The sequence below is a fragment of the Ascaphus truei genome, chromosome 18 (genome assembly GCF_040206685.1).
Source record: "Ascaphus truei isolate aAscTru1 chromosome 18, aAscTru1.hap1, whole genome shotgun sequence".
NCBI lineage: Eukaryota > Metazoa > Chordata > Amphibia > Anura > Ascaphidae > Ascaphus > Ascaphus truei.
The window spans coordinates 39,735,888-39,757,897 of NC_134500.1; the positions used below are offsets into that span (position 1 = coordinate 39,735,888).

Here is a 22,010-nt window from a genome sequence, read left to right on the forward strand (position 1 = left end):
AGTCAATGACCCAGTATATAGCCAGGAAAAATAAGTATGTATACCAAAAACAGAGGGGGAAAAAAGAAATAAAGCAACCAGGGAAAAATAATATAACAATAATAATAGTTATACCCTGAACAGCATTTCCCCAAAATGAAATCAATGAGAACTGATGCAGCAAATAAAGAAAAATATGACTAATAAAGACATATTAGCAAACAGAGTCATACATATTGAAAACACCACAAAGTGCACTGCACTGCAAGGACAGGTAATGCCCAAACAGTAAGAGGAGGGTAATACTCAGCTGCAGCTAGATTGTGTAGAGTTTGTGTCCATATTGATTGTACAGGATGTGTTTCCAAAGTCTGCTTATAACAGGAACAAAAAATAAAGTCCAAAATGCTGCATCAGATCCATCAAAAGTCCCTCAAAATAGAAGATTACATAAAGGCTGTAGTAAAGTGTTTACTACATACAGGTATATATACAGGTAAACCCCGTTATAGCGCGGTCCTCGGGGGCCACCCGATCCGACCGCGCTAGAATCGGGGTTGCGCTAATTTTAAAAAAAAATGCCCGCCGCTTGCCTGATTGGGAGGGAGGGAGTGAGGAGGGAAGGAAGGAAGAGGTGGCCGGAAGCCCTACACCTAGCAACGGCGAGTCGAGTCGCAACCTGCTCCTTACCTCCCACCACCGGCATCCATTTCCTCCCCCCCCCAGGCCCCCACAACTACCGGCCGGGGTGTGCAGCGCGTCCACGGGGGGTCCATCTATGTCACAGGGGGGAGGGTGCCATCTGTCACACAGGGGGGAAAGGAGTGTGTCAGATGGGGGGGTATCTGTTATCGCATTGCTTAGCAAGCTCTGTCCAAAACCCTACAAAGTTTATTTAGAGGGTCTTTGTACGGAGGCTGGTGGGGGGGGGGGGGAGAGAAGAGAGAAACAGGATATGGAAAAGGCGTATAAAAATCCCAGTCTGATGGGAGATCCCAGAGACAGGAGCGGTGAGGGTGGGGGGGAGGGTGAGACTTTTCAGAAGGGGGGGAGAGGGCGGTCGGAATAAATTAGGGTCAGACTCGGAGGATCTCCAGGCAGTTGTTATAGCAGATGGCGATCCAGTCGGGCTGGGTGGAGGCCCACTGCACGTTGTTGATCTCGCCCTCCATGGTGTACGCCAGGATCGGGTCCTCGATGGCCCGCGGCATCTGCTGTATGTCCCATATCAGGGCCTGGTGATAGTCAGCTGTGGTACAGATGTGGCATGAGGAGTGCGGGGCCCAGGCGATGCCGTTGACGCAGGCGCAGTGGTTGTTGAGCCTCGCCACGGGGGTGCACGGTATGCGAACATCCAGGATGACAACCTCCATCCCGTCCATGGCCATGGTGGCCAGGTAGTTGGGGTCCTGCTTGTTCCAACAGAGCCGGAGCAGCAGGTGATGCTGCAGATCCTCATAGATGATGGTGCTGTGCTCCAGGTGCCGCAGGTCAAACATCCGCACCGAACCGTCGGCCCCCACCGAGGCGAACATGTCCCGGCCCACGCCCGCGCGGCTGAACGTGATGTTGTACACCTCTTTGTCGTGGGCGATCAGCTGTGTCTTCACGTGGCCGGACAGCAGGTAAACTCTGCCCAGCACCTGCCCGGTCTCCAGGCCCCAGATAGTGCAGGTCGTGTCAATGCTGGATGTGCCCAGCAGGTTGGGGTCCACTTCGTTCCAATCGAAGGAGGTCAGGGGGGCGCAGAAGTCGGAGTTTTTGTTGTTGTTCAGTAAACACTCCAGGTGCGTCTCTGTCTCCCCCACCCTCCAGACGCGCAGGTAGTACCCGCTGGTGGCTAGCAGGTCGGGACACACCCCCTTGGTGTCAGGGATCCACATGAGCTTGGTGGTGGGATACGGGTGGTCGAAAGTGTTTCTGCAAATAAACTCCGGCTGCACAGTGTGCAGTGAGAGTGTGTGCAGTGAGAGAGTGTAGTGTGTGCAGTGTGCAAAAATTTTTTTACATTTTTTTTCTTTAATTTTTTTTTTTAAACGGGAGCCACGTGAAAACCGCGTTATAACCGATTTCGCGTTATAACGGGTCGCGCTATAATGGGGTTTACCTGTATATATTAAACTCACACACACTGTGTGTGTGTGTGTGTGTGTACCTATATCCATAGAGACTACAGATATATTAATACACACTAACAGATCTGTTATTCTAACCAAAACTCATACATGATCACATGGCAACATTATGAAGTATAAAAGAAGATGAAAGTAAGTAATGTGTTACAGAGTTAAGACACCAAAAAACACAACATCAAGATGTATGCTGTTATATGGATAGTTACTTAAAGTTGTATGTCAATAATATTAGCATGCAATGACTATCTACATTACCAAACAAACCCACATACATCTAATGTTAAACAAGAGCTAAGTGAATATCAGCTTCTATAAACATGGCAACTGTGTAATGTTGTACCATTATTCAACTGATGATTAATACATAATCATATGTTTTAAAATATGCCTTAATTCAGACAGTGAATATTTCTAAACCTTCATGTGTACAAGGACATACTTGAATGTTATCAAGCATCTGTACATGATCATACATACAGTATGCATGAAATATTCTGCAGTAAACACCACCAGGACAAGAACACATTTAGTGAATGTGATTCTTTATTTCTGTTTATCCTTTTGAGAGCGAGTCACAGGCCTGCTTGTTGGCTGTTGTCTTTGCCTTTTCCCTTTGCCAAGTACTTTGGCCTTAACTGTATGACTTGTACTGGCCTGTGGCAGTTCTGTGACACTGGGTGTGGGCTGTGGCAGTTCTGTGGCACTGGGAGTGGGCTGTGGCAGTTCTGTGGCACTGGGTGTGGGCTGTGGCACTTCAGGGGCACTGGGTGTGGGCTGTGCCAGTTGTGAACCAGTTGGTAAATATTGCACGACTGATGGTGGAGCAGTTTTCTTTTTTGGTGTTTTAATCTTGTTCCAAAAGCTGGTTAGTAGTAATTGTTGGCCTAACTTTCTTTTTCGTGTGTCATTTGTAGGTGTCCGTTCCAGATTTTGAACTGATGTAAGCGTTTGGATGTTGACAGGGACCTGCACAGAACTTGCACCTACTGTACCGGTATCATCCAAAACTGGGGAATGAAGAACTGATGACTCAGGAGAAAAACTAGCAGCATGTAAAGATCCATACTCAGATGGGGTAAAGTGGAATTGTTGTTCTCTTGCAGTAATTCTCAACTGATTAGGTTGGCTTAGATTCACAACTATTGCTTGTAATGTCCTGTTTACATTTTGTATTTCTTTAGGAACTTGGATGATGACTCTTTCTAGTTGTGACATTTGTGATATTGTCCTTTCCTGCTGTGATATCATCCTTTCCTGCTGTGATATCATCCTTTCAAGCACTGACATCATTTCTGAATGGCGACGATTTTCTTCAAGCAAGATTCTTTCTTCAGAAGCTGCAATAGCTGAGTAGGTGTCACGAGCAGGAGGACTTGAATGCTGGGTTAATCGACGAGTGGGAACATCTTCATGGTCACTTGAGTGAATTTGTCCTTCAGTGGCAACATCTGCTTCTACAAATAAATGAAGACATTATGAACTGCCATGGAACTTTCTGTTGTTTATCAATATAATGAGAGTTGTTCTCACAGTGTAACACATAACATGTTTCCATAAGTTTTCAGTTGTGGCAAATTAAAAGTTTGTTTGAAGTAACAATTATGTTTCGACTCAGTGTGAAAGAAGAATGAATGAAAGGTTGTTGTAACCTCACAACTCGTAGCTGATAGTTTACATCACACACAATACATGTTGACATTAAAAACTACATTTTGTTTACAATAACTGATTTGAAGTTAATTCCATGTGAAAGGCATTTATTTCGCATGGCAAAATAACATCTAGAAATGTACACATTAGATGTCCTGCACCTCATACACTCCCCTTCCAGGCTTGATGATGAGCTTGATGAGCCAGGTGATGAGACTTGTTCAGTGTCAGGTGACACATGAGCTTCAGGAGCAACTATATAGAAGAATAACATAAGAATTTTATTGACATGTGTACATAATTAACATACAGTTTGTGTAGTTGGAGTATTTATGGCTAAATATCAGCATCACATAATGAAATGAAAAGATGTTTCTGGCAAGCTGTACATTATCCATCTTAACATCAATGTACATGTGAACCTAATTGGCACATTTATTGTAAAAACCACACACCATACAACATACAATGTTCATGCAGGAATGCGTTGCAAAATTAAGTGTTCTGTTGTACATACACTGCATATGTTGTGTAGGAATCTAACAATAATAATGTACATCACTACCATGACAGCAAAGTTGACTCTGCTTATAATTCAGTACCTAATTGTGGAAATGTGAATGAATGTTTTTAGTGATCTGTGGGAACATTTAAGAGAAGCAGGTGTAGCGCTCAATGTGGCTGACACTCATCAACACATGCAGTGTGTCGCTCACAGATGCTACTGTTGTGATAATGTGGCGTTTCTATAAGGTTACAAGAAGATATGAGTTAACGAATGAGTAACGTACGTTTTCATATATAGTGAGCTGGTGGGTGAAAGTCTTCATAGAATTACCATTTCAAATGAATGTGATGAACTTCTGTTCACCTTGTCAGCTTCTAACAACTGTAGTCCCTCCCCCAAGACGTGACAGCACCCTGACCTTTTATTTGTCTCTACCACCTGTAAGGCGTCCCAAAAGACTTGACCGTAACATGACCCTGTGATCTGGCTCGGTGCCCAACCCCACCCCCTGTGTTCTCCTCTATGCTGTGATGACATATTAATTGCAGCTGGTTTCACACACTGGTACATGAGCGAAAGTCAAATCTGAAGTGAGCTACATATGAACACAATTAAATACCATATGGTACATGTTCCTATTTATGCTCTTAGTATACTACATGAAGCAAAAAAGAGCTTTAATTAAACATAACGAAATGTGTTTGTGCAAATTATAAATGTTCGCCTTTGAATGCACTATCTTCCATGCAAGACTTGATGAGGCAGTAATGGCCTGTTTATAGGTGTAACATAGATTATCACTAATTTATGTATATATATATATAGCAACTGTAAATATTACTGTATGCTCATTTGCATGTCTTAGACAGGTCTGCAACCCTGTCTTTCCCCATCATCACCCAGCATACAGCACTTCCACTGCAGCAAGGGATTCTGGGAAATGACATGCAAATGAGCACTCAGTGCCACCTTTTGCCACCATATATATTAATTGTTACTTTTTGTAGGACAACTAGATATAAATCTATATAGATAGATAGATAGATATATAGATATAGAGAGAGAGACATATATACAGATATATATGTAGGTATGCTTATATTGGGAAGAAAGTATACGTAGCAGCGGAAATATAGATAAGAACTGTAACCTACGACACGCCTAGTACAGTCAAATTTGTCACCTGGTGGAAATGGAGCAGAATAAATTCCGATATCTCTGTCCCCGGGCAAACCCTCCATGACGACAGGAAGAAAATTTTCCCGCATCTGCTCCTCCAATGATGTTAAGATTAGAGCTTGTGCTGGCGGCCCACCTCCAGTGCCAGAAGCATGCATCCGTTGTGCTTGTATTTTTTTCTTTAAGTTTGCCCTGATATCATCGAATCTCTTCTGACAATTCGCCCGGTCCCTGACATGATTCCCACACAGACACAGCCAAGGTTATTTGATCCCACATTTCTTTTTTTGATGCTGAACTTGTCCGCCCTTGAAATACATACAAAATATATGACGTAAATTATTATTATAAAAACGATCAGTTTCCTAAACTGCTACCTGTTCAAAGAGATAACAAACATGCTGGTTTAGGTGTAATATGTGTACCACATGAGCATTTACGTGTAAACATAGAAATGTAAGGAAGCTTGCATGAATATTGTATGAACTTTGGCAACATTTTGAGACCGATTGTTATGGTCGTTCTAAAGCATGAAGGAATATGTGTGTAACAATTTACTTTTATTGATAGATATTAGATAATAATCTTTTGATATTAAGACATCTCACATGACCTAGGATAACATGTCTTTGAAGAATGAATGCAAAGATAGACTTACCTAGTAAATGGCCATACAGACAGTCATAGTGCTCCAGAATCCCTGTGACAAGAACTGTGTTTTCCTGTTCATTGAACCGAGGATTACGTGGCCGTTACACACGTTTCTTCCGAATATGTGCAGGTCCAGAGCTTGGCTGCTGCTGACTGGACTCTCCTTCTTCCAATGGAAGAGACTCCAAAAGCGGGCCAGCAGCAACCACCCCACCACCAGACACCCCAGCAGCACCAGCAACAGAGCCACCATTCGCACTCGCACTCCCAGCAACACCACTCGCACTCCCAGCAACACCAGTCACACTCACAGCAACACCACTCGCACTCCCAGCAACACCATTCGCACTCGCAGCAATAGCACTTCCCTGAATCCTACGTTCACTCAGACGCGTATTCGCACGACTACCAGTACCACTCACAGCAGAATCACTCTTCCCACGCCTTGCGGCCATACCCCTAGCACTCACAAAGAACAGAAAAGAAATTTAAAGCCAATCGCACTGAACACTTACAAATTGAAAACAAGACAAAGATGTAAACAAAACAACACAGGACAAACCTCTCACAATACACCACAACTGTCTCAGTCAATATGAAATATGCAAATCGCCCAGCTCTGTGTCTCTCTCTCTCTCTCTCTCTCTCTCTCTCTCTCTCTCTCTCTCTCTCTCTCTCTCTCTCTCTCTCTCACTCCCAACAACACAGAGAATGAATAAAAATACACGCTGCCTTTAAATGGGCCGCTCAATCAAAAACATGCTTGCTTCGGCAGATTCAGCAAGAAGTTTCATTGGCGAACCTAACACCACCTCGCCATGCACGCCGATACACCTGTGTGTGATCGGCAAATCATCGGCAGAGTGGGAGCAAATGTTTTTTGCTTGATTCGGAAGGGATTCGGCACTTATTGCATACGGAGAGGGAAAATCGCCAGAATCATGCCGATAAGGTACCCTTGGCGATTGCACTTTTTCGGCGCTTACTGCATAGAGCCCTAAGTCGGCTAGATCCACGGCTCTCAGATTATCCCGGTTAGGTGCGTTTTTTTGTCGTTTTCGCCCGGAGTTAACTGCGTTATTTTCGCGCTCGCAGTAATTGTAAATTTGCATATTCAAAGTATACATGCATTTGCAGTGCTGTACTGTACAGTATGTCTAATTTGAAAATTATTGAAATGCATAGGCATGTACAGTACTGTAACAGTGTCACATTTCGGCATATACAGCGCTCTCCCCTCGCTCAGGATAATTAACTGCACTGCAGGGTATTTCAACTTCTTATCTTCTGTGCAATGCAGTACATCTCTCCAACACCATTCCTTTGAACGTGTGTCTGGTTTCAATCACATTCCTGCTTGACAACAGGAATTTACTGTGCATGCGCCTGTAACTTCGCCCACCACTGCTTGCTTGCCTGAGTGAGTGACCAAAAAAAAATTAAAACATTTTTTTTATTGTAATTTTATTTTTATTTTCTCTACAAGCCTGCAAAAACCATCTTACTGTATTACGATATTCAATCTGTGCTGTAGCTTTTGACTGCGACCATGCACATGGTTGATTTATGTGCTTTTTACGTACTGTATTTAGTGGTGTATTATTGTAATGAACTGCTTTTGAAATTAAAGTATGTCTTTAGCTTTGAACTTCATGCAGCTGTACCATGTGCCCCCTCCCCCACGAACGCTAGCTCAAGGATTTGAAATTCCACAGAGTCGTTAATTTTCTGAATCTTGCCATTGTGTTCTTAATCCATCCAAAGCCGAGCTACAAAGCCTCACTGCGCCTGCGTGTAATCCTCTTTGAGATGGGAGCTAGCTGATTACTGCACATGACTCACCCAACCCCCCGTCTTCACCCAGTTGATACCGCGCTCAAGGATATGCGCTGTTGACGCGGTGTGCTTCGGATCGTTGTCCTGGTAGAAGCAGTGACCATTCGGGAACTCGCGTGTGATGTATTGCACTATCTCAGGGACAATGTTGTCTTGGAAGAAAGCTTTATTCATGATTCTTATAGCAAGAAAAGAAAAGTGCTCAAAAAACTGCACAATAGTACAGTACAGTGCATACAGTAAGGCTACACTAGTAAAGTACAGTGCATAAGGCTACATGATATTTCATATATTTTACCTTCAAAGATGACAACGCATCCTGGTGCACGCCTAGAGATGGCACCCCACACATGCAGCTTCACGGGGTGTTTTGGCCGTGGCTTCAAAGATATGCGGCCTTTTTTGTGGAATGCAAAGCTTGCAAATCTCTCCAGCGACACAGTAGACTCGTCAGTGAAGATGCAATCCTGGAAAGTTTCCCCACTGTCGATCCATGCCTGGGCCTGGACCACTCTTTTGATTTTGTTTACGTCCCTTATCATGGGGTACGCTCTGTAATGACAAGGAATAAATAATTTTAGCGGTACAGTACAGTTTCCTAAACAACACTTTTACCTCCTGTACTGTCCAGTACTAATCTCACACGTCCATATTTCCATCCAATGCTGCGTCTCATCTTCTTTATGCTGGTCTCGTATACAGTGAGATTGTGATTTTCCTGCAGAGTGTATTTGACCCTTAATGCACTCTTCACATCATTCTCCTCACTTATTTTGTCCACCAGAAGAGTTGTCTCCCTACAATGTAAAGAAAAACATTCCGGTAAGTAAAAATATTAGAGACAGTAGATCAAGAGGATACAATATATTGTTCTATTAATATGCAGCAATATAAAACTGTTGTTTTATAAATATAAATATACAAAATATATATACTGTTGTAATATAAATATAAATATACAAAATATATATACTGTTGTAATATAAATATAAATATACAAAATATATATACTGTTGTAATATAAATATACAAAATATGTACTGCTGCGGCACAGTTTATTCGAGCATTTGCCCGTTCTGTGCCGCAGCAGTAGCCTGGCGCGCACCCGAGTGTGACGGGCGCGCGCCGAAGCAGCGGAAGAGCGCCCTCCGATCGGGGCGCTCTCCCTACCGCTGCCGGGTCCGCCGGGTCCCCCGGAACCCCCTGCCGCTGTCCCGCGATCGCGGGACACCAGGGCTCCCTCGGGGAGCCCCTGGACACGCGTGCAGGGGGCGCACGCTCCCGATGACGCGTGACCGCGCGTCTATGACGCGCGGCACGCCGAGGGGCGGCCACTAGCAAGCCGGGAGATTTCCCGGCTTGCGGTACCGACCACACTTCAATAAAGTGTGTCGGTAGTGTATACTGTTGTAATATACAGTGGCGGCCGATCTGAGTCTAAGACGGCTAGATCCGCGGTTCTCAGATTATCCCGGTTAGGTACGTTTTTTTGTCGTTTTCGCCCGGAGTGAACTGCGTTATTTTCGAGCTTGTGATATTAGCATTTTATTCTCGCTGTCTGCAATACTGCAATGCCGTGTAAAAACTCAGGGGGGCGTTTGAGAGCTGTTGTCTTGGAAGTCTAATACCTTCGCGGTTCAACCTACGTCAGTACACAGTCTGTGTGTGCGCGCGCAGTAATTGTAAATTTGCATATTTAAAGTATACATGCATTTGCAGTTCTGTGCTGCTGTACGGTATGTCACATTTGAAAATTGTTGAAACGCATAGGCGTGTACAGTACTGTAACAGTGTCACATTTCGGCATATACAGCGCTCTCCCCTCGCTCAGGATAATTAACTGCACTGCAGGGTATTTCAACTTCTTATCTTCTGTGCAATGCAGTACATCTCTCCCACACCATTCCTTTGAACGTGTGTCTGGTTTCAATCACATTCCTGCTTGACAGCAGGAATTTACTGTGCATGCGCCTGTAACTTCGCCCACCACTGCTTGCTTGCCTGAGTGAGTGACCAAATTTTTTTTTCAAATTTTCATTGTAATTTTTTTTTTCTTCACAAGAGACTGCAAAACCCATCTTACTGTATTACGATATTCAATCTGTGCTGTAGCTTTTGACTGCGACCCTGCACGTGGATGATTTATGTGCTTTTTACGTACTGTATTTAGGGGTGTATTATTATGATGAACTGCCTTTTGAAATCCAAGTATGTCTTTATCTTTGAACTTCATGCAGCTGTACCCTGCAGCCCCCTCCCCCATGAACGCTAGCTCAAGGATTTGAAATTCCACGGAGTCGTTAATTTTCTGAATCTTGCCATTGTGCTCTTAATCCGTCCATAGCCGACCTACAAAGCCTCACTGCGCCTGCGTGTAATTGTCTTTGAGATTGGAGCTAGCTGCTTACTGCGCATGAGTCACCCAACCCCCCCTCTCCACAGAGTCGTTAATTTTCTGAATCTTGCCATTGTGTTCTTAATCCGTCCATAGCCGATTTTCAAAGCCTCACTGCGCCTGCGTGTAATTGTCTTTGAGATGGGAGCTAGCTGCTTACTGCGCATGAGTCACCCAACCCCCCCTCTCCACAGAGTCGTTAATTTTCTGAATCTTGCCATTGTGTTTTTAATCCGTCCCTAGCCGAGCGTCAATCGCCTCACTGCGCCTGCGTGTACTCTAATCTTTTTAGAGATGGGAGCTTGCTGCTTACTGCTCATGAGTCACCCAACCCCCTCTCTCCACAGTACAGTGCATACAGTAAGGCTACACTAGTAAAGTACAGTGCATAAGGCTACATGATATTTCATATATTTTACCTTCAAAGATGACAACGCATCCTGGTGCACGCCTAGAGATGGCACCCCACACATGCAGCTTCACGGGGTGTTTTGGCCGTGGCTTCAAAGATATGCGGCCTTTTTTGTGGAATGCAAAGCTTGCAAATCTCTCCAGCGACACAGTAGACTCGTCAGTGAAGATGCAATCCTGGAAAGTTTCCCCACTGTCGATCCATGCCTGGGCCTGGACCACTCTTTTGATTTTGTTTACGTCCCTTATCATGGGGTACGCTCTGTAATGACAAGGAATAAATAATTTTAGCGGTACAGTACAGTTTCCTAAACAACACTTTTACCTTCTGTACTGTCCAGTACTAACCTCACACGTCCATATTTCCGTCCAATGCTGCGTCTCATCTTCTTTATGCTGGTCTCGGATACAATGAGATTGTGTTTTTCCTGCAGAGTGTATTTGACCCTTAATGCACTCCTCTCATCATTCTTCTCACTTATTTTGTCCACCAGAAGAGTTGTCTCCCTACAATGTAAAGAAAAACATTCCGGTAAGTAAAAAAATTAGAGACAGTAGATCAAGAGGATACAATATATTGTTCTATTAATACAGTATGCAGCAAAATAAAACTGTTGACGATAGACTTGGGGCTATTTCTATAGCTTCCCTAAACATATGTGTCTATCTGTATAGCTATATTCATTCTCTCCTTTGTAAGCTTATGGTTGCTCCCACAAGGGATCAGTGATATAACATTATCCTCACCTTACTTACCTGTGTGATACTTCTCTAACACTTACAAACCATTCAAGGGCTAACAGACTGACAATAGGGTTTATATATAATTCCCCTATGTACTACCCCACCTCTCCGGTTTTTTATTTATTTTAATAACAATTTGTCCTGCATCTATGGTTATTCCAAACAGTTATCATTTTAAGATTAATCAATAAATATTAAGTTTTAGCTTGGGTGCACTCCCTAAGTGCCACAATATAGGGATTCTTTCTTTCCTCTCACTTAGTCTATCATTTATTCCCTGTGAGCACCACCCTTCCCCTATACTGTTTGGGGTATTAATCCCTCTTCATTCGCTTGAGCAGGGTATATCTGCCAATACTATAATCTGCAGATGATACTTGGTTTATACATATCCATTGCTGCGAGTAGAAAGAAATACAAACACAGGAATGTATATTCGATGTTTAGTCGATGTGTATTCAATGTGCAGTGAATCCACAAAATGGAGGGTGTATTTATACTGTAATGACTCACATTAGAGTATGCCAACTTTCAACACCTGTACCTCGCCGCCATGCATAAAAGGTTATACACTTTGCATAGCCCACCACTCGATGATCTTTATCTGAACTTTCCCTTGTCCAGATACTGCATTACTGTATGCCATCTGCTTCCATGGATCAACCCAGATTCTACGGATGCAGGAACCCACTCGCCTCTGCCGTGCCTGTCAAGCAGAAAAAGCAAAAGGCGGTTGCCGTTTCCATGCCAAGGCAAAAGCGACAGGCTAAGGCCAATAAAGAAAACCTTCTGCTGACCCAAAGGCTAAGGGTTTTCATAGACGTCAGCCTTATTATGTCAAGAAGATATACGGTGATGTACTCGCGACGCAAAACGAATGGCAGCCAACCCATCGAATCCACAGACCACTTCCTCAAATGCGCTTCGACGACTCTGCCGCCGCCCTCCCGGAAACCCACAGGCTATCCTCTCCAGTTCTATCCAACGATGCTACCTCTGAAATCCACGGATCACTTTCTCCTTTGCTCTTAGACGACTCTACTTCTCGCCCGGAAATCCAAAGGTCACTTTTTTCATCCCTCTTCGACGACGCTGCCGCTTCTCCTCTACCGGATATCCACAGGTCACCTCCTCCACCCTTCTTCGACGACGCTGCCGCTTCTCTCCATGGAATCCTCATCTCATCCTCTGTTGCACCCATCCACCCAGATGTCCACACACCATGTACAAGAAGCGGCTCTTTAGACTGGATGCTGAATGGGATAAGTGTGGATCTCCCCGGGAACTCTATTGTGCTAGCAAAGATAGATTTGCTTCTGAAGACCATGCTAAATGTGGAGCAACAGATGCTACATATGGATCAACGGATGATACATAAGGATCGACAGATGCTAGATATAGATCAACGGATGCAACATATGGATCAACGGATGGACCGACGGATGGAGAAGATAGAGGCTGACATAGCGGGTATACATCATTTGCTCGGTGTTAATGCCCCTGTTTCCCCGACGCCAGAGAAGGGGGGTGACATGGATGTGATGAATGGGAGCATCGACCCCCTTTCATCACCAAGCGCACCCCCTCCACCAGAAGATGTAGTGTACATGTATGCCGTTGAGGAGGACATGACAACCCCGTCAAGATCATGCCAGGAGACAACACGGCGACACAGACCGGAGGAAAGCTTCCTCCCAGACAACCTACCATCGCTCGTCGCCTCAAGCACACCGCTCGCAGAAGACCTACATTTGCTCGCATCGATACGGTACCCGACATCACCCTGTGCGATCTGCCACCGGCGCTCAGGGAGAAGTATAGGGTGATGAGTGCTGGTGCACCCCACAAGTATGCCTTGTTACTTTTTAAGCACCATGTTCCCTACTCGTTGTACTGGGACTGGGCCTTCAGAGTGAACTACGAAGGAAATCACGTCAAAAAGGCGCTTCCTGCCAATTTAAGAAAGAACATTCTGGATGAAATGCGGCGCTTTTATCCAATTACAGATCCTGTAATGAAAGGCGTTCGAGACTGCATTAATGGCGTTTTGCGCCATGCAAGGAATCGGCCGTGGACGGACAATGTGGTGGACTTTCTGGTTTAATCACGGGAACTGTAAGACCATACTGTTGTGTTGAACTGTGCTGTACTGTACATGTTTTGACCTGCTGAACTTAAATAAAGGAGATGTTTTGACCTGCTGTACTGTATTTAACTTACTGTTTAACTTGCTGTACACACACAGGACCTGCACAATTCCAGTCCCTAAGGGCCGCAAACAGGCACGGTTTTCAAGGTTGTCCTGAAAACTGGGCCTGTTTGCTGCCCTCGAGGACTGTAGTGGTGCAGGCCTGACTGACTGTTTTGCACACCATCCCACTGTACTGTATACTGTATGTTTCTTTAATAAAGGAGATGTTGCGTTTTGTATACTGTATTTTATGAATAAAGATTTTTTTTAATCACAGGTAAGACCATACTGTTGTGCTGAACTGTATTGTACATGTTTTGACCTGCTGTACTTAAATAAAGGAGATGTTGTTGTGTGTTTTTTAACTTGTATTTATATAGAATGTTTTAACTATGTGTACACACACAGGACCTGCACAATTCCAGTCCCTGAGGGCCGCAAACAGGCAAAACGTACATTTATGCATAAAAGACCAGACAACTACATAGTTCCACTGTGTTTTGAACAACGGACCTTCTGCGTGTTAAGCAGATGTGATAACCAATACACTATGGAACTCTTAAAATTGTTTCCTGAAACAGCTTTTCTGTCCGCAAGAAAGCACATCAGATACATTTGTGTGTGCTCGAAATCTTGCTTAAATTGCGCTTACGTTTTCTGTTTAATAATATATATTTCAAAAAGTACACTTAAACAAACAAGAATCTTACTCTATTTGGTAAAGAAATTTTTTTATGAAAGGATTCTAAAACCATAACCAATATTTCTGGATTCAAGATTTCTGTTGCCGTCACAATATCTTGTTTGAAAACGTACATTTATGCATAAAAGACCAGACAACTACATAGTTCCACTGTGTTTAAAACAACGGTCCTTCTGTGTGTTAAGCAGATGTGATAACCACTACACTATGGAACTCTTAAAATTGTTTCCTGAAACAGCTTTTCTGTCCGCAAGAAAGCACATCAGATTAATTTGTTTGTGCTTGAAATCTTGCTTAAATTGAGCTTACGTTTTCTGTTTAATAATATATATTTCAAAAAGTACACTTGAACAAACAAGAATCTTATTCTATTTGGTAAAGAAAAAATTGTCTGAAAGGATACTAAAACCATAACCAACATTTCTGGATTCAAGACTTCCGGTGCCGTCACAATATCTTGTTTGAAAAGGTACTTTTATGCATAAAAGACCAGACAACTACATAGTTCCATTGGGTTTTGAACCCAGGACCTTCTTCGTGTTAAGCAAACGTGATAACCACTACACTATGGAACTCTTAAAATTGTTTCCTGAAACAGCTTTTCTGTACGCAAGAAAGCACATCAGATTCATTTGTGTGTGCTCGAAATCTTGCTTAAATAGAGCTTACGTTTTCTGTTTAATAATATATATTTCAAAAAGTACACTTGAACAAACAAGAATCTTACTCTATTTGGTAAAGAAAAAAATGTATGAAAGGATGCTAAAACCATAACCCATATTTCTGGATTCAAGATTTCCGTTGCCGTCACAATATCTTGTTTGAAAACGTACATTTATGCATAAAAGACCAGACAACTACATAGTTCCACTGTGTTTTGAACAACGGACCTTCTGCGTGTTCAGCAGATGTGATAACCATTACACTATGGAACTCTTTAAAATGTTTTCTGAAACAGATTTTCAGTCCGCAAGAAAGCACATCAGATTCATATGTGTTTGCTTTAAATCTTTCTTGAATTGAGCTTTCGTTTTCTGTTTAATAATATATATTTCAAAAAGTACACTTGAACAAACAAGAATCTTACTCTATTTGGTAAAGAAAAAAATGTATGAAAGGATGCTAAAACCATAACCAATATTTCTGGATTCAAGATTTCTGTTGCTGTCACAATATCTTGTTTGAAAACGTACATTTATGCATAAAATATAAGACAACGGCATAGTTCCACTGTGTTTTGAACAACGGACCTTCTGCGTGTTAAGCAGATGTGATAACCACTACACTATGGAACTCTTATGATTGTTTCCTGAAACAGCTTTTCTGACCACAAGAAAGCACATCAGATTCATTTGTGTGTGCTCGAAATCTTGCTTAAATTGAGCTTACGTTTTCTGTTTAATAATATATATTTCAAAAAGTACACTTGAACAAACAAGAATCTTACTCTATTTGGTAAAGAAAAAATTGTATGAAAGAATGCTAAAATCACAGCCCATATTTCTGAATTCAAGATTTCCGTTGCCGTCACAATATCTTGTTTGAAAAAGTACATTTATGCATAAAAGACGAGACAACTACATAGTTCCACTGGGTTTTGAACCCAGGACCTTCTGCGTGTTAAGCAGACGTGATAACCACTAAACTATGGAACTCTTAAAAATGTTTTCTGAAACAGCTTTTCAGTCCTCGAGAAAGCACATCAGATTCATTTGTGTGTGCTCGAAATCTTGCTTAAATTGAGCTTACGTTTTCTGTTTAATAATATATATTTCAAAAAGTACACTTGAACAAACAAGTATCTTACTCTATTTGGTAAAGAAAAAATTGTCTGAAAGGATTCAAAAACCATAACCAATATTTCTGGATTCAAGATTTCCGTTGCCGTCAAAATATCTTGATTGAAAACGTACATTTATGCATAAAACACCAGACAACTACATAATTTCTTTGGGTTTTAAACACAGGACCTTCTGCGTATTAAGCGATGTGCTAACCACAACACTATGGAACTCTTAAAAATGTTTTCTGAAACAGCTTCTCTGTCCGCAAGAAAGCACATCAGATTCATTTGTGTGAGCTCGAAATCTTGCTTAAATTGAGTTTACGTTTTCTGTTTAATAATATATATTTCAAAAAGTACACTTGAACAAACAAGAATCTTACTCTATTTGGTAAAGAAAAAATTGTCTGAAAGGATACTAAAACCATATCCAATATTTCTGGATTCAACATTCCGTTGCCATTACAATATCTTGTTTTCGAAAACGTACATTTATGCATAAAAGACCAGACAACTACATAGTTCCACGGGGTTTTGAACCCAGGACTTTCTGCGTGTTAAGCAGACGTGATAACCACTACACTATGGAACTCTTAAAATTATTTCCTGAAACAGCTTTTCTATCCGCAAGAAAGCACATCAGATTCATTTGTGTGTGCTCAAAATCATGCTTAAATCGAGCTTATGTTTTCTGTTTAATAATATATATTTCAAAAAGTAAACTTGAACAAACAAGAACCTTACTCTATTTGGTAAAGAAAAAATTGTCTGAAAGGATACTAAAACCATAACCAATATTTCTGGATTCAAGATTTCCGTTGCCGTCACAATATCTTGTTTTCGAAAACGTACATTTATGCATTAAAGACCAGACAACTACATAGTTCCACTGGGTTTTGAATCCAGGACCTTCTGCGTGTTAAGCAGACGTGATAACCACTACACTATGGAACTCTTAAAAATGTTTTCTGAAACAGCTTTTCTGTCCGCAAGAAAGCACATCAGATTAATTTGTGTGTGCTTGAAATCTTGCTTAAATTGAGCTTACGTTTTCTGTTTAATAATATATATTTCAAAAAGTACACTTGAACAAACAAGAATCTTACTCTATTTGGTAAAGAAAAAATTGTATGAAAGAATGCTAAAACCATATCCCATATTTATGAATTCAAGATTTCCGTTGCCGTCACAATATCTAGTTTGAAAAAGTACATTTATGTATAAAAGACGAGACAACTACATAGTTCCACTGGGTTTTTAACCCAGGACCTTCTGCTTGTGAAGCAGACGTGATAACCACTACACTATGTAACTCTTAAAATTGTTTCCTGAAACAGCTTTTCAGTCCTCAAGAAAGCACATCAGATTCATTTGTGTGTGCTCGAAATCTTGCTTAAGTTGAGCTTACGTTTTCTGTTTAATAATATATATTTCAAAAAGTACACTTGAACAAACAAGAATCTTACTCTATTTGGTAAAGAAAAATTTGTATGAAAGGATGCTAAAAACATAACCCATTTTTCTGGATTCAAGATTTCCGTTGCCGTCACAATATCTTGTTTGAAAATGTACATTTATACTTAAAAAACAAGACAACTACATAGTTCCACTGGGTTTTGAACCCAGGACCTTCTGCGTGTTAAGCAGACGTGATAACCACTACACTATGGAACTCTTAAAAATGTTTTCTGAAACAGCTTTTCTGTCCGCAAGAAAGCACATCAGATTCTTTTGTGTGTGCTCGAAATCTTGCTTAAATTGAGATTACGTTTTCTGTTTAATAATATATATTTCAAAAAGTACACTTGAACAAACAAGAATCTTACTCTATTTGGTAAAGAAAAAATTGTCTGAAAGGATTCAAAAACCATAACCAATATTTCTGGATTCAAGATTTCCGTTGCCGTCACAATATCTTGTTTGATAACGTACATTTATGCATAAAAGACCAGACAACTACATAGTTCCACTGTGTTTTGAACAACGGATCTTCTGCGTGTTAAGCAAATGTGCTAACCACAACACTATAGAACTCTTAAAAATGTTTTCTGAAACAGCTTTTCTGTCCGCAAGAAATCACATCAGATTCATTTGTGTGTGCTTGAAATCTTGCTTAAATTGAGCTTAAGTTTTCTGTTTAATAATATATATTTCAAAAAGTACACTTGAACAAACAAGAATCTTACTCTATTTGGTAAAGAAAAAATTGTATGAAAGAATGCTAAAACCATATCCCATATTTCTGAATTCAAGATTTCCGTTGCCGTCACAATATCTTGTTTGAGAAAGTACATTTATGTATAAAATACGAGACAACTACATAGTTCCACTGGGTTTTTTACCCAGGACCTTCTGCTTGTGAAGCAGACGTGATAACCACTACACTATGGAACTCTTAAAATTGTTTTCTGAAACAGCTTTTCTGTACACAAGAAAGCATCAGATTCATTTGTGTGTTCTCAAAATCATGCTTAAATTGAGCTTAAGTTTTCTGTTTAATAAAATATATTTCAAAAAGTACACTTGAACAAACAAGAATCTTACTCTATTTGGTAAAGAGAAAATTGTATGAAAGGATTCTAAAATCATAACCAATATTTCTGGATTCAAGATTTCTGTTGCCGTCACAATATCTTGTTTGAAAACGTACATTTATGCATAAAAGACCAGACAACAACATAGTTCCACTGTGTTTTGAACAACGGACCTTCTGCGTGTTAAGCAGATGTGATAACCACTACACTATGGAACTCTTAAAATTGTTTCCTGAAACAGCTTTTCTGTCCGCAAGAAAGCACATCAGATTCATTTGTGTGTGCTCGAAATCTTGCTTAAATTGAGCTTACGTTTTCTGTTTAATAATATATATTTCAAAAAGTACACTTGAACAAACAAGAATCTTACTCTATTTGGTAAAGAAAAAATTGTATGAAAGAATGCTAAAACCATAGCCCATTTTTCTGAATTCAAGATTTCCGTTGCCGTCACAATATCTTGTTTGAAAAAGTACATTTAAGCATAAAAGACGAGACAACTACATAGTTCCACTGGGTTTTTAACCCAGGACCTTCTGCTTGTGAAGCAGACGTGATAACCACTACACTATGGAACTCTTAAAATTATTTCCTGAAACAGCTTTTCTGTCCGCAAGAAAGCACATAAGATTCATTTGTGTGTGCTCAAAATCATGCTTAAATTGAGCTTATGTTTTCTGTTTAATAATATATATTTCAAAAAGTAAACTTGAACAAACAAGAATCTTACTCTATTTGGTAAAGAAAAAATTGTCTGAAAGGATACTAAAACCATAACCAATATTTCTGGATTCAAGATTTCCGTTGCTCTCCCATCTGTAAATGGGATAAAGAGTCGGCAATGTTGTTGGAGACCCCCGGCACATGACGCGCCCGGAACGATATGTTCAGTTGCAAATATGAGAGGACAAAGCTGCGCAGCAGATTCACGAAAGGTGGGGAACGTGAACCAAAGCTATTGACAGCCTCGACGACTCCCATGTTGTCGGTCCAGAAAACGACCTCCCTGTTTTTGAAAGACTGCCCCCACAATCGCACCGCGACCAGCAACGGGAACAGCTCTAGGAACGTTAAGTTCCTAATGAGATTGGACTCCCTCCAGCGTTTGGGCCAGCGCTCTGCACACCATGCCCCGTTGAAGTATGCCCCGAAGCCTACTGAGCCTGCCGCGTCCGTGAACAGCTGCAGCTCTGCATTCCTCGAGGGGCGCCCCCGCCATAAGGTCCTCCCATTGTATGCCCCCAAGAAATCCGACCAGACCCGTAGGTCTTCGTGGATCTCACGGGTGACCCGAATGAAGTGGTGAGGACGCCTGATCCCAGCGGTTGCTGCCACGAGGCGCCTCCAAAAAACCCTGCCAACCGGCATAATTCGAGCCGCAAAAACCTGGTGGCCCAACAACGCTTGGAAGTGACGCTGCGAGGTTTTCCTCAAACCTCCGAACTCCCGAAGGAGCCCTTTTAGGGTCGCTAGTTTATCCAGCGGAAGCCTGTATTCCATCCGTGCAGAGTCAATCTCGATCCCGAGAAAACTGATTACCGTTGTTGGGCCAACTGTCTTCTCGTCGGCTAGCGGGACTCCGAACTCGCAAGCCATGGCTGAAAATTCAAACAGCCATCTTGCGCACAGGTCTGATCCCGCCGGCCCCATGAACAGAAAATCGTCCAGGTAATGCATGCACCCCGTGGCCTGAACCCTGCAACGAGCCACCCACTCGAGAAACGTGCTACTGCACCGACACACTTTATTCGAGCAAATACCCAGTATGTACCTGGCAGATACCTGGAATGCGCCGCTCCTCACCTCTGACAAGCCCCGTTGCGTTTGCCTTCCCAGCCTGGGTTCATGCCTGGCTGACGGGCGGCTGATCTGTTAAATGATAATGATTAGGATATAATAGGCTGCAATGCTTCGCGTGTCTACCAGATGGCATAAATTCATGAATTGTAATGCAGTATATATATATATTGTGCAGTATTGCAGCCAGCGGGAATAAAATGCTTCAATCCCTGCCTGGAAAATACCTCAATGCACTCGGGCAGAAAACAGTCACAAACCTCAATACACCCGGGTATACCCGAATTCGTGGGACTAGCCGAGCTTTAATAAAGTGTGTCGCCAGTGTAAAAGTCTCAAAGTAGAAACATGATAGCGCGCAACCCATGGGAAGACACAAATCAACAAAGTACTGGCCGTCGAGCACGCAACCTAGCAAGTGGAAACAGTCAGGGTGCACCGGCAGCAGCCGGAAGGCGGACTTGATATCCGCCTTTGCCAGCAGAGCCCCCCGACCCATTCCGCTCACCATCGCTGCGGCTTGGTCAAAGCTAGCGTAACTTACTGAGCACAGCTCGCGATCGATGCCGTCGTTCACCGACGAGCCTTCAGGATAGGATAGGTGTTGGATGAGTCTGAATGCCCCCGGGTCCTTTTTGGGGACCACCCCCAATGGGGAGATCCTCAAGTCTGGGAGGGGGGGGTAGGCGAATGGACCCGCCATCCTCCCCAACTCCACCTCCTTACCCACCTTTTCCCTCGCCACATCGCTGTAAACCCTTGCCGATTTCAAATTACGCTCAAATCCTGATCCCGCCTGGTGCACAAACGGGATTCTGAACCCCTCGGAAAACCCGTCGAGGAGCAAACGGGCTGCGTCCCTATTTGGGTACCTTTCCAGCCAAGGGGTCAGGCTTTGGACGATTATAGGGGAAGGTGCCTTGCTGGCCAGTCCGCCGCCCACCCCTCTTGGAACCGCGTCCCCCGCTCTTAAAGCATTTTGCTTGCGGATGAGCTCCTCCGCAAGTGGCGCATTGGTGTTTGAAGCGACAAACCGCATATGTGCACCGCTCGTCATTGAAGGCCCAGCACACCCCGGGCCGGTTATCGCCCTGTTTGTCCGTGTTTGCGGTAGCGCGCCCCCTTCTCAATTTCCGTTGCTCTCCCATCTGTAAATGGGATAAAGAGTCGGCAATGTTGTTGGAGACCCCCGGCACATGACGCGCCCGGAACGATATGTTCAGTTGCAAATATGAGAGGACAAAGCTGCGCAGCAGATTCACGAAAGGTGGGGAACGTGAACCAAAGCTATTGACAGCCTCGACGACTCCCATGTTGTCGGTCCAGAAAACGACCTCCCTGTTTTTGAAAGACTGCCCCCACAATCGCACCGCGACCAGCAACGGGAACAGCTCTAGGAACGTTAAGTTCCTAATGAGATTGGACTCCCTCCAGCGTTTGGGCCAGCGCTCTGCACACCATGCCCCGTTGAAGTATGCCCCGAAGCCTACTGAGCCTGCCGCGTCCGTGAACAG

At 42.7% G+C, this 22,010-nt stretch overlaps 2 non-coding genes and 1 pseudogene across 2 annotated transcripts; all 3 read right to left on the reverse strand.

Moving 5' to 3' along the window:
* Positions 1-1,029: 1,029 nt before the first annotated feature.
* LOC142469216 (DDB1- and CUL4-associated factor 7 pseudogene) lies at positions 1,030-20,295 on the reverse strand (annotated as a pseudogene).
* On the reverse strand, positions 17,767-17,839 carry TRNAV-AAC (transfer RNA valine (anticodon AAC)). The gene has a single exon. It is a non-coding gene; the product is annotated as a tRNA-Val (tRNA).
* Positions 19,205-19,277, reverse strand: TRNAV-CAC (transfer RNA valine (anticodon CAC)). Its single transcript has one exon. It is a non-coding gene; the product is annotated as a tRNA-Val (tRNA).
* Positions 20,296-22,010: the final 1,715 nt, after the last annotated feature.